The sequence below is a fragment of the Populus euphratica genome, unplaced genomic scaffold (genome assembly GCF_000495115.2).
Source record: "Populus euphratica unplaced genomic scaffold, PopEup_1.0 scaffold826.1, whole genome shotgun sequence".
NCBI classification, from domain to species: domain Eukaryota; kingdom Viridiplantae; phylum Streptophyta; class Magnoliopsida; order Malpighiales; family Salicaceae; genus Populus; species Populus euphratica.
In genome coordinates this window covers 7,415-22,103 of record NW_011500696.1, presented here as the reverse complement: position 1 = coordinate 22,103, position 14,689 = coordinate 7,415, and the positions used below count along the sequence as shown (strand labels likewise).

At 29.6% G+C, this 14,689-nt stretch overlaps 1 long non-coding RNA gene across 1 annotated transcript; it reads left to right on the top strand.

Moving 5' to 3' along the window:
• The first annotated feature begins 9,337 nt into the window (after window positions 1-9,337).
• On the top strand, window positions 9,338-11,671 carry LOC105116027 (uncharacterized). Its single transcript, XR_840459.1, has 2 exons — window positions 9,338-10,317; window positions 10,430-11,671. It is a non-coding gene; the product is annotated as an uncharacterized LOC105116027 (long non-coding RNA).
• Window positions 11,672-14,689: the final 3,018 nt, after the last annotated feature.

Genomic DNA, 14,689 nt, shown 5'->3' with positions numbered 1-14,689 from the left:
TGAGGAGAAAAGCTTAAGGAAATCAAACATTGCACTATCTACGTATTAGTATCGGCAACCCGAGTTACTAAGTTTACAGGGGTGTCTCAACACCTAATGCCCTAAGACCAACTAGTTTGGGAGTCATTAACGAAAGCTCGTTACATGGGTTAAAGATGCATTGTGTTTTAAGTTACATGCATATATATTTTTTTAAAAAAAAAAGAAGAAAAAAATCTCAACCCAAGGAAGTTAACCTTAAATATTAGAACAAGAATTTTGTTTTCTTCCAAGTAAAGCCCTGTAACTATGTGTTGCTATATTGAGCACAAAATGAAGGTTTATTAATATCTTATTTAAAAGGTATTGAGCAGATATATAAATTTAATGAGAATTTGTTTATCTTGATAAATTAATGGAAGTTGAATGATGAATATCTTGCTTTGTAAAATTTACAAATTGTTTTTTAATTTTAATGCTTTGATTACTAGGGACCAGTAATAAGCTGATTGGGGGGTATGATTAGTACTTGAAATTGCATTTTTATCAAGGTTTTATATCATCATTTTGCACTTGAAGTATCAATAACTCCTTAACTAAAGCATGTTTTATAATAACATATCTAATAATATAAGATATCTTTAATTTATGCTAAATATTTATTTTAAATACAGGCCTATCACATAAATCAAATGATTGATTGATGAATTTAAGAATTGAAATTGAAAGAACAAAGGGATGACCAAACTTAGAAAAGAGATGTTGGTGTAGTCCAAACCAGAACACTATTCGGTAATTGAGTCATATCTGGAGTTGTAGATCTCGGATTTAGGTCTATTTTATATGGATGGAAAGGTAAGACATAGGCCTATAACTTTCATATGAGTCTTAGATTTTAAAAGGTCATTTTCAGGTCCAAATTGTAGTAACAACAAAAAAGTCTGAATCTGTCCTACAACTCGCGCACTGTTCAGTGTTTGACCTATATCTAGAGTTATAGAAGTCCAAATGACCTCCATTTTTTTTTTCTGAAAAGTTGAGATAATTTCCTATAACTTTCTGTTTTCAAGTGGTTCCAATTTTGACGTTATCAATGATATTTTGGACAGATAAGAAAAGATAAGGATTATCACCAAGTCAAGAGTTGACCACCCACTCATCAATTAGTCATCAAATCAATAGTTCCTAAATTTGGCTTATAAAAGGAGGCATTTGCTATGCATTTAGGCATCTTGGTTTCCAAATCAAGATCGTACTCTTGCTTTCTCTCTTTGTATTTTTTGTATTGTTTATGTTATTAATATCAAGTTTATGCCTTTCATTTCCTTTCCTTTACTTAGTTAACTTTTATCTTATTTATGTTTTTATTTTGTTTATTTATTTTTCTTTCTTTCATTATGTTTAGCTAAGTTTATTATGTCAAGATGAAAATGTTACACTAATAGTGTAAGAATAAGTATAATTTAAACTCAATATGGATTTTAATGTTTGATACTAACATGTTTTGTATTTGTTATCTTATTCACTCTTTAATACTTTGCTTGTTAAATGAATAATCTAGATTTATCATACTATATGGTATAATCAATACTTGAGTTATGAAAGGAACTTGATTTGTTGTTAACATAAGTTATAATCATGTATGCCTGATGAGATTTACAAGTATTAACATTAATCGAATAAAATGACTAATGTGATCATTTTAACAATTTATAATCTGATTGAAATCTCATTTGTGTGTGGTTTCCAATTGAGTAATAAGAATTTATGCTATACTTGTTTGACATATCATTAGTGGATCCTCTAACCTTGACATTTATTATTATCATTGTTTAATCGTTACGTTAATTTTCTATCTCAAAGTTCTCATCAACTTCTTCTTCTTCTTTTATTATTATTATTGTTGTTGTTGTTATTGTTATTATTATTATTATTACTATTATTGTTATTATTGTTATTGTATTATTGTTATCTATAATTTATACAATTAATCTCCCTATGGTTCTACCCCGGTCTTACTGGTTATTTATTACTTCGACACCCCTACACTTGGGAGAAGACATCAATATTTTAGTCGTGTTAGTTATGAAAGTGTCAAGTATTTGTTGTGCTAAGTGTTATACAATATAAATCTAGATTAATCATTTAACAAGCAAAATATTAAGAGTAAACAAGATAACAAATACAAAAAATATTAGTATCAAACATTAAAATCCATGTTGAGTTTACACTATACTTCTTCTTACACTATTAGTTTAACCTTTTCACCTTGACATAATAAACTTAGCTAAACATAATGAAAAAAAGAAAAATAAATAAACAAAATAAAAACATAAATAAGATATAAATTAATTAAATAAAGGAAAGGAAATGAAAAGCATAAACAAGAGATTAATGAAAGCAAAACTTAAACATTATATAAAAAAAAGGAGCAAGAATATGATCTTGTTCTGAAAACCAAAATACCTAAATGCATGGAAAATTCCTCCTTTTATAGGTCAAAATTTAAAACTATTGATTTGATGACTAATTGTTGAGTGGATGTCCAACTCTTAACTTGGTGACAATTCTTATCTTCTTGTCTAAACAAAAAGTCATTGCTAACATCATAATTCTAACAAACTTCAATCATAAAAGTTCTAGAAAATTATCTCAGCTTTCTAACAAAAACATTTAAGGTCATTTGGATTTCTAGAACTCAAGATATGGGCTGAACACGGAACAGTGTCTAGGCTGCAGGATAGATTTGGACTTCTGCATTGTTGCTAAGATTTAGACTTTCAAACAGCAGAATTGAGTTTTGCATTCCATATGAATGCTTTAGGCATATGTCTTAGCTTTCTAACCATATAAACCAAATTTAAATCCAAGACTACAGGTCCAGATATGACTTAATGACTAAATAGTATTTCAGTTCGGACCGAACCAACATTACTTTTCTAAACTTCATCCTCTCTTTGTCTTCTCAATTTCAGTAGTTGAACTCATTAATCAATCCTTTGATTTAAGTGATAGGCTTGCATTTAAGATGAACATTTACCATAAATTAAAAGTATCTTATAGTATTAGACTTGTCATTATAAAACATGCTTTAGTGAAGGAGTTATTGATACTTGAAGTGCAAAATACTAATATAAATCCTTAATAAAAATATATTTTTAAGTACTAATCAGATAGTGACCCAGCAGGTGACTTATTGTTCACTTAATAAAAAAAGGCATTGCTTGCTTTTAGAGCCAAAATAAATAAAGTTAAGGTGTGAGGCATAGGTTTTTTAATTCAAATCAAGCATCCACACATAGCTTAACCTATTTTTCTAACTTCATTAAGAATGTATTTTAGTTATTACTTAAAATTTAGTTTAGAATTTAGAAATGGAAGTCAAAATATCTGTATTTTCAAATTCCATTTGATTCAAGTGGAGTTATTTATTCTCCGAGTAGTGTTGCACTGATCATCCTCCTGAATCAGGATCATTGGGAATGATAAAGGTTAAAAGATAGGAAATTTTTGTCCTTTATCAATAAAAAAAAAAAATAAGAGTTTCTACCTAGTATTTTAGTCACTAGAAACCTTAATTGGTTTCAGAGTCTAGGTAAGGGAACTAATTGTGTAAAGTGAAGTTATTAACACCTCTAATACGCATTATTTCAAATAAGTTGTTTTGTTTATTTATTTGATATAAACTAATGAAATGTTATATTTTCTAATCGTTGGTCTGTTTAAGGTTTAAGAAAAGTTCTTCTCAGCGAAGAGATCCTTATTTTATCAGGTTAAAAACTTAATCGTTGTAATATCAATATAAAAAATAAAATAAATTATATTTTTATTTAATATTAAGAATATATCTTACATATAAGTTTATAATGTCGTACATTAAAAGAAACAAAATTAGTTTTGTTTTGAAATGTAGGCTAGAATCCTTAGGAATTTTACAAACTTGTAAAATCCATGCAATATTAAAAAAAAAAAACATGTCAAATTATTTTAGATTTTTTAAAAAAATTTCTTAAATAAATTTAAGATTTTTAGCCATATGCAAGAAAAAAGAATATTTTTTTATTTTTGTTTTATTTTTTAGGCTTTGTTTAACAAAAACTCATTTTTCCTTGTAATAAAATGATCAAAAATAGACTTGAGAGGTGTTTGCCAAATACACTATTAAAACTAAAAAAAAATAGCAAATCAAAAAAGGTATTAAACCCTGTGACCTAATTGTCTTTGGACCAGGTTAACCTGAAATTTTTTATTTGACTATAAACTAAACAAAAAAATTAATTTAACCTGAAAACAACCCCAAATAAAACAAAAGCCAAAAAACAGATCAAACACCTAAAAAAGTATAAAAACTCAAAAATTCTTGAACAAAATATATCAAACAAAAAAAATAAAAAACACTACGAACATTAATAACACCGAACATGAATTCAACAACATGGGTTCCAAAACAAACTAGATTTGATCAAAACAAAGGCATATACATGTTGAAAATTATACAAGGATTAATAATCAAGCATGCATTCACTCTGATTATCATTAAAACATCATAATTTTTACCAAAATATGTTTCGATTTAGAACTGAAACCCTAGGATCAAAACCTAACAAAAACATATTATTGATGCAAATAAATACCAAATTATCTAGTAATCATACATAACAAAGGTTTCTATGCAAATAAATTGACTAAACATGGTCCAAATCCAGGGGATAAGACAATGTTCTTTCCAAGAAAATCTCTAGCTAAGGCAGCCTCTACCAAAAACAAAAATGGACATTTTTTATACTAAAATATGTTATTTTATCCCAACAAGTCACAATATCATATATAAACATGTTTGAATAAAAACAAACTAACAAAAAAAAATGTCAAAGCATCAAATTCAAGCATGAGGTACTAAATCAAAAAAATATCAACTTAAAACAACATATATGTTCATGCAATATAGATTCAAAATTGATTTTCTAAACTCATTTTGTGATTGAATAGGCTTAACATACCCAAGATAAACACCTTTACTTTAACATATATAACTTAAGTTAAAAAATGAAATTAAAACAATATTGTATATCAATAACAAACTTAAACAACAACTTTGATATATAAAAAACATCAAAATAACTTTAAAATAACTTAATTAAATAAAAATTATAGCAACAAAGTGGTAAATGCAATATCATTTGGTAAACATTCCAAATATCTTTTCTATGCCTGTAAACATAAATATAAATAAATAAATAAATAAATCTTAAGCTTGCCATAAGAGCTTGCTTTTGGATCAGATGATATATCTAGAACAATTACTCTCTCTCTCTCTCTCTCTCTCTCTCTCTCTTATTTCTTTTGAAAAGTTTTGCCTCATATAAACTTGCTAATTTTAAAAACTTGAGAAAACTCTGTGTTCACTTGTCAAACATTTACACTTAGCATCACTATCAATTTTTTTTCTTCTTTCTTTCTTTTTTTCAACTTTTTTTTTTAATATTGAGAGTGGTATTTATAGGGTTTTAAGAAGCCTTTGAATCTATTTCTAACTTTTTAATGTTGAGGGAAGTGTTGTAAAATATTGATAATAACCCATTGAGAAGTCTTTATATATATGAATACACAAAATCTAAATTGATTTTTGCATGATAGTTGCATTATCAGGGCTGATTGAGTTCCCCATTTTTTAGGCCTTATTAAAGCAATTCTTACATCATTGTCATCTAAGGTCTATAATTCAACATTCATGTATTTAAAGTTGCCAACTCAATCAACTAAAACTCTCAAAACATAAGTGCAAGTTGATGAAAGTTGCCAACATGTTATTTAAGGTTCTTAATTTGAGATTTGGCAAATTTCAATCGAATCTGTATTCTTCTAATTGTATTCATAATTGCTTTAAAACATTTAATTTCATGCAATTTCACTATTTCCAAACTCAATTGCTAACCCCAAAGTTGACCATTATTTTCATTTTAGTTATTGGTTCTAAATTTGTACATTTCAACCCTTAATTGACATAGTTTTTAAACCCGGCCCGGTCCAAGGCCCGGGTTCCGGGTTTTGACCGGGTCACCGGGTTTTGACCGGGTCGGCTGGGTCAATTTTTATTTTTTAAAAAAATTAAAACGACGTCGTTTTAGTAAAAAAAAAAGTCAACGGGTTGCAACCGGGTTTTGCCGGGTCGTCCGGGTCACACTAGGTCATGGCTTACCTTATTTTTTCATCAACCCGGCCCGGTTCCAGCCCCGGGTTAACCCGCCGGGCCGGGCTGGGTTTTAAAACTATGTTAATTGACAAATAAATTTTTAATTTCTTCAATTTAGCTTTTATTTTGATCAATTTGAACCCTTACATTCACCCGTTCTTTTTAGTTTGTTCATTGGTTTTGGATTTCTTTAATTAAGTCTCTAATTACCCATCAAACTTTAATATTTATACAATTAAGCCCCAAATTTAACCATATTAAATCTTAAAAATTACAATTCGACTCCCAAACTTTTATTTCATCTAATTAAAGCCTAAATTAACTTTATAAAATCAAATTTTCTTGTAATTTAATTCTCAATAAATTCAATTAGACCTTGAAAAATTTCAATTGAGTTCTTAAACATCTAATTTTGAATTTTCTTCCTCAAATTAAATTTTTCTTTACCATTAGAGCTTTCATCAATAAAAAATACATTGTCAAATTTTCTAATCTTTTATGTTTTGATCTTCCTTAACCAGTCTTAGACAATTTTTTGGGTGTTCTGATAAATTCTGCTCACTGATATATTTTTTATTTTCCTCCGACATTTTTTTTAAATTTTTTTGTATTTTATGATTTTTTGTATATGTAGGACCTAAAAATAGATAACAATATGTAGTATCTGAATAATACCTTTTTAATCATAATGAAATAAATATTTTAATGATTTTTGTGCTTGTATTTCTTTTCGATTTGAGTTGCATGTTTGACAAAATAGTTTGGTTTGGCCCGAGATGCTCAAATATATAATTATCTTAATAATTAAAAAAAATATTATGTATAAATTAAATGTTGAATCTACAATCAAAATTTTACTTATAAATACAAAATACATTAACAATATTTTTATATGTTTTAAAATATATATTTTGACGTGTAACGAAGTGTGAACCAATCACTAAGTGGCCAATAAAAAAAGCTTCTTTTCTTTCTTCATTATTATTTTCTTTTATCAAAATAGATTTTGAACCATTGTGAACCATGATTGTAATTATTGGAATGAAACGACAGATGCAGGTCTAAAGTTGGGTGCCATAAAAAGTGAAATTTCTTTTCCATATATAAAACGTTTGGGTAAAGGCTTATCCTTTCTTCTTAAGATGTAAATAAATATTACAGCTAATATTTCGCACAAAAAAAAATAAAATAAAAATAAAAATAAAAAGGTATACAGCTCCTTTACCTATTAAAACAGGAGAAATTATACCATGTCCAAGTATGCCAACTCAGCATGATGAGTTTCTTCAATCAATAATTAATTATCGTTAACTTTAAGAAATTGAACTTATAATTAAATAAGTATACTTCCGTTTTTTATTTTGTAGAATTGAATCTTGAAACTAAAATATAAGATAATTTAATAAATGTTTTGAAATACATTAGACAAATGCTAGAAATGCGACTTTATTAAGATTGTTTATACAAATTGATATTGTCAAATAAAAAGTAATAATGGATGACCATATGTTAATTTGTCCATATTAGTAAACGTTTTGGAAAGGCAAAACTATCACTGATTATATAATATAATTTAATAAAAAATAAAACTTTATATTTATTTATTTTGAGAAAGAAAAAAGAAGAAGTTATTATCAGATCAATTTAGATCAAACTGTGACAGCCACGAACAAGTTAAAAATATAATATATAGTTCTGCATGTTAATTACTCTCTTCCACACAAACATTTCTTGATGAGTAATGAAAGTCTGCTTCTCTTCTTCCTCCTCTAACCTGGATTAATCGAATTCTAATCGGTCCGTCTTTAATTAAATATTTCAATTCTTTCATGACAAAATCGAATTCGTAGTCACAGGTTTTAGGTCATGTGTATATATTCCGCAAGCTTTTATTTGAATAAAATCAAAATTGAACGGGAGACACATGACCGAAAACCTTCAACTATGAATTCGATTTTCGTCATGAAAGAATTGAAATATATATATATATATATAGGGTCTATGATGCATGAGGATTTAAAAAAAAAATTACCTTTTTTCCTAGTGCATCAGTAATAATTACAATATATTTTTTAAACTAAACTAAATTAGTATAAATAGAGTTATTTAACTTATAATTTAATAAAATTAGAGTTTTGTGGTAGTGATTTTATTCCATAAAATTTTATGATGTTGTTGTGTCAATATTTTTATAAAAATTGCTTGGCACTAAAAACAATTCTATTAAATATTATTTTATATGTTTTTGTTTTTGATTTATACCTTAATATATTAATAAAATCATATCAAAATATCTAAAAAAATTAATACTTTCTTAATCCAAACACGGTTAAATTAACTTTTTAATACAAAGTTGTATTTCTTTGCGCTAAACTGCGCTATAAATTCAAAATAGCACTAGTAAAAGTAATGTATTATAATTTGGCATTGTGATTTTAAAAATTAATTTTTTTATCAAATAAAATAGTGAATTTTATAATAAATTGTATTTGCTTTAGGTTAAAAGCTCATATTCATCCTAAAGTAAAACATTTTTTTAAACAGGAACATGTGTTTCTAGATGAAAAACAAATCTTAATAAAACACTATTTAATTTAAAATAAAAATCAATAAAAGCATGCACTTTTATTTCAAATACACGATAACGCAAAACATGTAGTAAAAGAACACTAAATCCAAACATTTTAAGAACAATAACTCTAAAATTTAGAATATTTTAAAGAGCTAAATATAAAGAGAATAGATAATTGTAAAAATATATTTTTTTATCAAAAATTAAAATATCTTCTTATCATTTTTATAAATTCAAATGTATTTTTCTCTTTTCTCTTTATTCTTTTTTTTTTCAAAATAAACTCATAAAATTACTTTTAAAAGTTTGCAAAAAGAAGCAGCAGGGGGAGCGCACGGTAAAGGCACGGGGTCGACTTCATTGTAACAGCACTCCAAAAAGTTCTATTAGGGTTTGGGGAAGATGGCGATGGGTAACTGCAGCAATACTGGTACAGTACTATACAGCTCAGCATCTACCAATCAAAACCTATAAATATAGTAAAAACACAAAAAGTAATAAAAATGAAAAAGAAAATACCATTTACAATAACAAAATAATAAAGTTCCAGCCCTCATCTGTGTATATATGCACGTCTCAATCGGTCCCTCCACTGTTGCTATCCTCCTGAGTCCTCTTCTCTCTCTCTCTCTCTCAACCTAGCTTACAGTCTTCCTTTCATTCTAGTTTTTTTCTTTTTCTTTTTTTTGAAATAATATTCTTATAAAGGTTTGATGAGCTGATGTAGCTAAAAGAAGTGAAAAAACCAAATGGGTTCTTTTTCTTTTTATGTGATCTTGGCCGGAATCTGTCATGAGGTGGTACTTGCTATATGTTAGTCTCACCACACACAACCAGAGGGAGTGTGTTTTTGTCAGAATCTTGCCGGATAAATAAATCTGATCCACTTAACTAAAAATCTATGATTTCCCAAAGTACTAAAGCGCGTTAGTTCTTGATTCCATTTATTAGATTTTCTTTCTTTCCTTCTTTCTTCTCATCTGATATAAAAAAAATACTATTATATTTTTAATGTTGAAAAAGGGTACTGTCTTGTTATAAAGTTCTGAGGTAAACAAGGTTGTAGGATTCTTTCTCGGGCATCCCCTTCACGTATTCCCTTTTGGCCTTAACCAATGGCAACATGCCACATCAGCTCCTTGCTCGTGGGTTTGTTGGTGTGCTATGCTTATGTGCTGTCCAATATTTCTCTGTGTTTCTCAATTTTTTTCTTTACAAGAATTTGCTAGTATATATTATTTGTTTGCTTAATTTCAATCTTGAAACCTTGTAGAGAGGAGGTAAAAAGATGGGGCATGGAATTGAAGGCTAAAGGGGTTCTTGTGCATGGAAATATTGACAATCGTTGTTTGCGGGTGGAGCATCATCAAGATTCACATGCAAAATGCACGGCCTGTGATGTTAGAGTTAAATCTTTCTTTGTTTCTGTTTATCTGCCAAAGTTCTTTGGTAGTGAGAATCTTGATGATGCTGCATCGGCAATAAACGACTATACAACACAAAAGGACTTGGAAAAGAAAAAACACAGTTTGTGAGTGACACTTTGCTCCTGCTGACCAACAGCAAATTAAAGGTGATTCTTTTTTCTTTCTACTTTGCTTTCTGTTACTGTCAGGTGAGTACATTTAGTAGTGTTTATATTTCTATTTTATGGTGGATTCCCTAAGTTTGGATTTTCGTTTCAGCTTGCGGAGAAGGAAAAGGAAGGACACCCTTCGTTTTGCTGACTTTAGCAGATCTGTGATTATTCCCTCCGAGGAAAATATTCAGGGGATGCAAATGGTATCTTTTATGTGTTGCAGATGTGATAGGTAACTTTGTTAATAAGCAAGAAAGGTGAGGGAGGGAGGGGGAGGGAGAGAGAGAGTGTTGATACCCTTGATTGTGTTGATGATACGATACGAGCTAATAAAATATTGAGATTAAATAGGTGAATTTATTAGACCCCTTACTGTTTCCATTTCTGGGTGTTTGATTTGAGATCCGTTACAGATCTTTGATTTGTTTCAAAGAATGATTGTTTTGGGTGGTTTTCGATTCTCATTTTTACACAAAGGCAAAGCAACGATTATGTATGTGGAGGTTCTTTCTTTCCTTGGAAGATAGACATTGTTCATTGGAGTCTCATAAGACAGAAAGTAGAGCATTGAAGCAGAAGCTGATCACATTGGTAAGGATAAGAAAAAATAAAGTGTGTAGTTTTTATCAGATTTTGTTATTTATGGGGTTTTTTTTTTATTATATCAGCTAAAATAGCTTAGCTTGAGTTTCAGAGTGTTCTCCATCCCACAATCTTTGTCTTCACTGGAAATGATTAAAAATGCTCTTTGATTATTTTATGGACATTCTTCCAAATGGTTTTTTCTGTGGAATCAGTAGATCCTTGAAAATTATTAACAGTTTTGAGAACTTTGGTATGCGAAAACATGGTGGGAACAGGTCATATTCTTACTGCCATGGTTGTGTAGGCTTCGGCATTAGATCTCTGTACTCACCAATCTTGTTGGTGGACCATCTTATCTTGCAATTTGGACCCTCGCCTTGTAGTCCTACTTTTTTGCAGACTTATTCAGTCACACCTATTTTTTCACCTCTTTCAATAATAGCAACCTAAGAGATTTGGCAATTTATTCTCCTTTTCTCTTCACAATCCATGACAGTGATAACTCAGCCATTTCAAGATTATAGAGATCTGTGTGCCTCCATCGCTGTCTTAATCATTGGTTCTCATATTCCATGCCCAAGGTTTGAATCCTCTCATCTACTCTTCTTCTTTATGAATCTGAAACAAGGCAGTACAGAAGGGAAAATTTAGGTTCACTGATTTACGAACTGTTGTTTTGTTATGTATGAGTTTTATTTCCCGTATTGTGATTCAAGATGTTTCTTTTAACAAATTAATCTAAACAATCTATTATTGGTCTTTAGATGTTAAGTTCGCAATTAATTTTCAAGATTACGTTTTACCATGTTTCCCTTTGTAGACTACTCTCATCTCCTTGTGGAAACATATGATCAAGTTCTTCAAGTAGAGTTGTCCCTCTAGCTAGTTCTCCCATGTCAGAAAGAGAGAATTAGTATAGCAGAATGTAAGCTCATATAATCATGGTCTTATCACGTAATTTTCTTATTGAAGTTACGCTGTTTTATGTGTTTGTTTACTCTTCTGTGATTAGAAGACATGTTGATTTATATTTTTTATTTGGAAAGTATATAAACTTATTTTGTAATTGTTTTATAAATAGATTTATTTTATATTTTCGTTTTTATATCTTCAATTAAATATGCTTTTATCTTTTCTGTATATTTTTTTTTAAGATTTATCTCGAGACACTAACCAAACACAACTTCAATGTTTGATACGGGTAAGATTGCTTTGTTTTTTTGTCATAAAGTTCTTATTTTTTGCTCCCTACTAAATTCCATCACATTTGTTCTTTAGTTTTCAATATTGGATTGGAATTTCTTTAGTTTATATCCCAATTTTCCATAATTAGTTATTGAAAACACGTTCATGAACTATTTTGAGACTGCATTTTACAAGTCTTGTAGCTAAGATACTGTAAGTTACTGTTTAACTGCAATAATCTACAAATAATTGAAGCAGCTCCTGTTCTTCGACCAAGTTAACAGTTTAAATAAGTAAATACTCACACAAACTCTACTCCCTCTCTTTAGGCTACATGATCATTGTTTTAATATTTCATGTCCTAAAAATCAGAGATTTTGAATTACATGTCCTTTCTGTTGGTAATAATTTTGGCTTTCCTTGTGATTTCCACATGCTCCAATGTGTTTTCTACTTTTACCTTTTCTTTTTCTTGTTGAATACCATTGCAACCTTGAAAACACTTGCATTTTCTTGCTTATAATACATGCTCGGAAGTCAGAACTTGAGAGCAATCTTGCAGAATTTCCTTTGAGTTCCATGAAAATGACTATTGTTTATGCTTCATCTCTCAGACTACATCAATGTGATCTCATTTTAATTTGGTAAAAGTAGAAAACTAAGTTACAAAGGCAATTGCATCAGGTGACCCAATATTTTGCTCTCTTCACAATGAATCAATAATATCAAATATCTGGTGGCAATTAAGGCATCGTGGATAGTGCCAAGCTCGTCTTGGGTTGGATTCTGGACTCGTGACCAAGTGTATGATTATGTTTGTTAATGTAATATATAGATTTTTAATTGAAAATGCATTAAAATAATTTTTTTTATTTTTATCAAAATCATAAAAAAACATATGAAAAACAATTTAAAAAAACATTGAACATTCGGCAAGGTGAATTCAAGTCAGAATTGTCAAGATCGATGATCTATGCATTATTGACCGTTTTTTAGCAAGTGAAAGTGTATAACTACGTGTCTTCATGGATACATATAATGCGAAACCAACCATCATTAACTAGGGCGCTTCGACAACATCCCAACAATTGGCTGTTGTAAATACTCGTCTGAACGAGTGATATCAATCCAACCGTCATCCATCAAGACACATGACAACACCCCAATGGCTGAATGTTATCCAAATTCTGTGATAAATATCATACTTATCTCACTAATACCCACACTCTACCTCCTCTCTAATATAATATCTTCTTATGGATTAGTGTCTTCTAAGGCATATTCCTTCAGGGCGGTCCACAAATTTATCAATCATTTGAGGAATATCCCGTTTACTCCCATTACATTACCCATCTGTTCAAAATTATTATTGCCACTCATACTCTGATCCCTTTCTGAAGTTTTTTTTGTCCCAATGGCATGATATCTTCGAAAGTATTGCTGTCGTCCTCCAAGCTCAAGTATCATCACCATCCTCTAAACTCAAGTCTTGTCATTGTTCTCGACATTCAAGCATTTGCCCGCGGATCATCTCCGAAGGTGCTGACGAGATGAGTACGTACGCCCTCCAGCTCTCTAGTGTGCACTTGCCCTCCAAAATATCTTTGCCCTCCGATGTGCGCATGCCTTCGTCCTCCGATGTATTTATCTTGCCTTCCGATATGTATTTATCTTTCGCTTTAGCATCCAAGGCATTATAATTAGGACACAATACTATCTTTCCTTTGTTCTTAACTTATGGTGTTTTAGATTAAATTCCTTATCAATTCAAAAAAAAAGTAGCGGAAAGTACCATAATGACTCACCAAGTACAGCTAGTAGCCACCCTAAGAAAGTTCACATCTCCATCTAAAACAAATCTTATGCTGTTCATGAAGTTATGCTACCTTTTCTTTGTACAAGCCGTGCGCGTGTAAAATAAGTAAAAAAGAGTTGAAAATAAAGCTTTTGAATCATGGAAAAAGAATTATAAGAAACATAAAACGCTATGTGCTTTTCTCGTCCAAAGCACTGTAAGGGCTTTATTGAACACGTTGAATCAGAATTAGAGCGTGGTTTTGGGATAATATTTAAATTATGATCATGTGTGCAAATAATTGGTGTGATATTTGTATTTGTATGTATCTACTTTGTTTTCCTCAATACAATTATACACCATGTCATTTTCGTAGGCACTGAGAATGCCCCCAGGAACATCAAGAAAATTAATCTATGCGATTACGCACCTGAAAGGTCAAGGTCGGATGATGTTGCGGCTACCCTAGATAGGATCCTGAGGAAACATCATGTATATAGATTTGATTGTATTTTAAAGCCTAGTGAGAAACAGCAAGGAAGGACTGTGTAATCTTGGAGAAATCTATGAGAACTCTACTAGAGTTTTTCACAAACTGTGTTTATTATAAATTTAGTGTTCAAGTTTTATATTTTTCTATTTAGGTGTTCTCATAAATTAGATACAAAATCTCTATTTCCAATAATAATAAATCATACAAAAACCATAAAAATAAATAGTAGTGAGAATCAGATACGTGTGTTTTTTGGTACTAAAAGTTTCTTTCAAAGTTTTATAGATATTTCAAAAAATAATATTGGA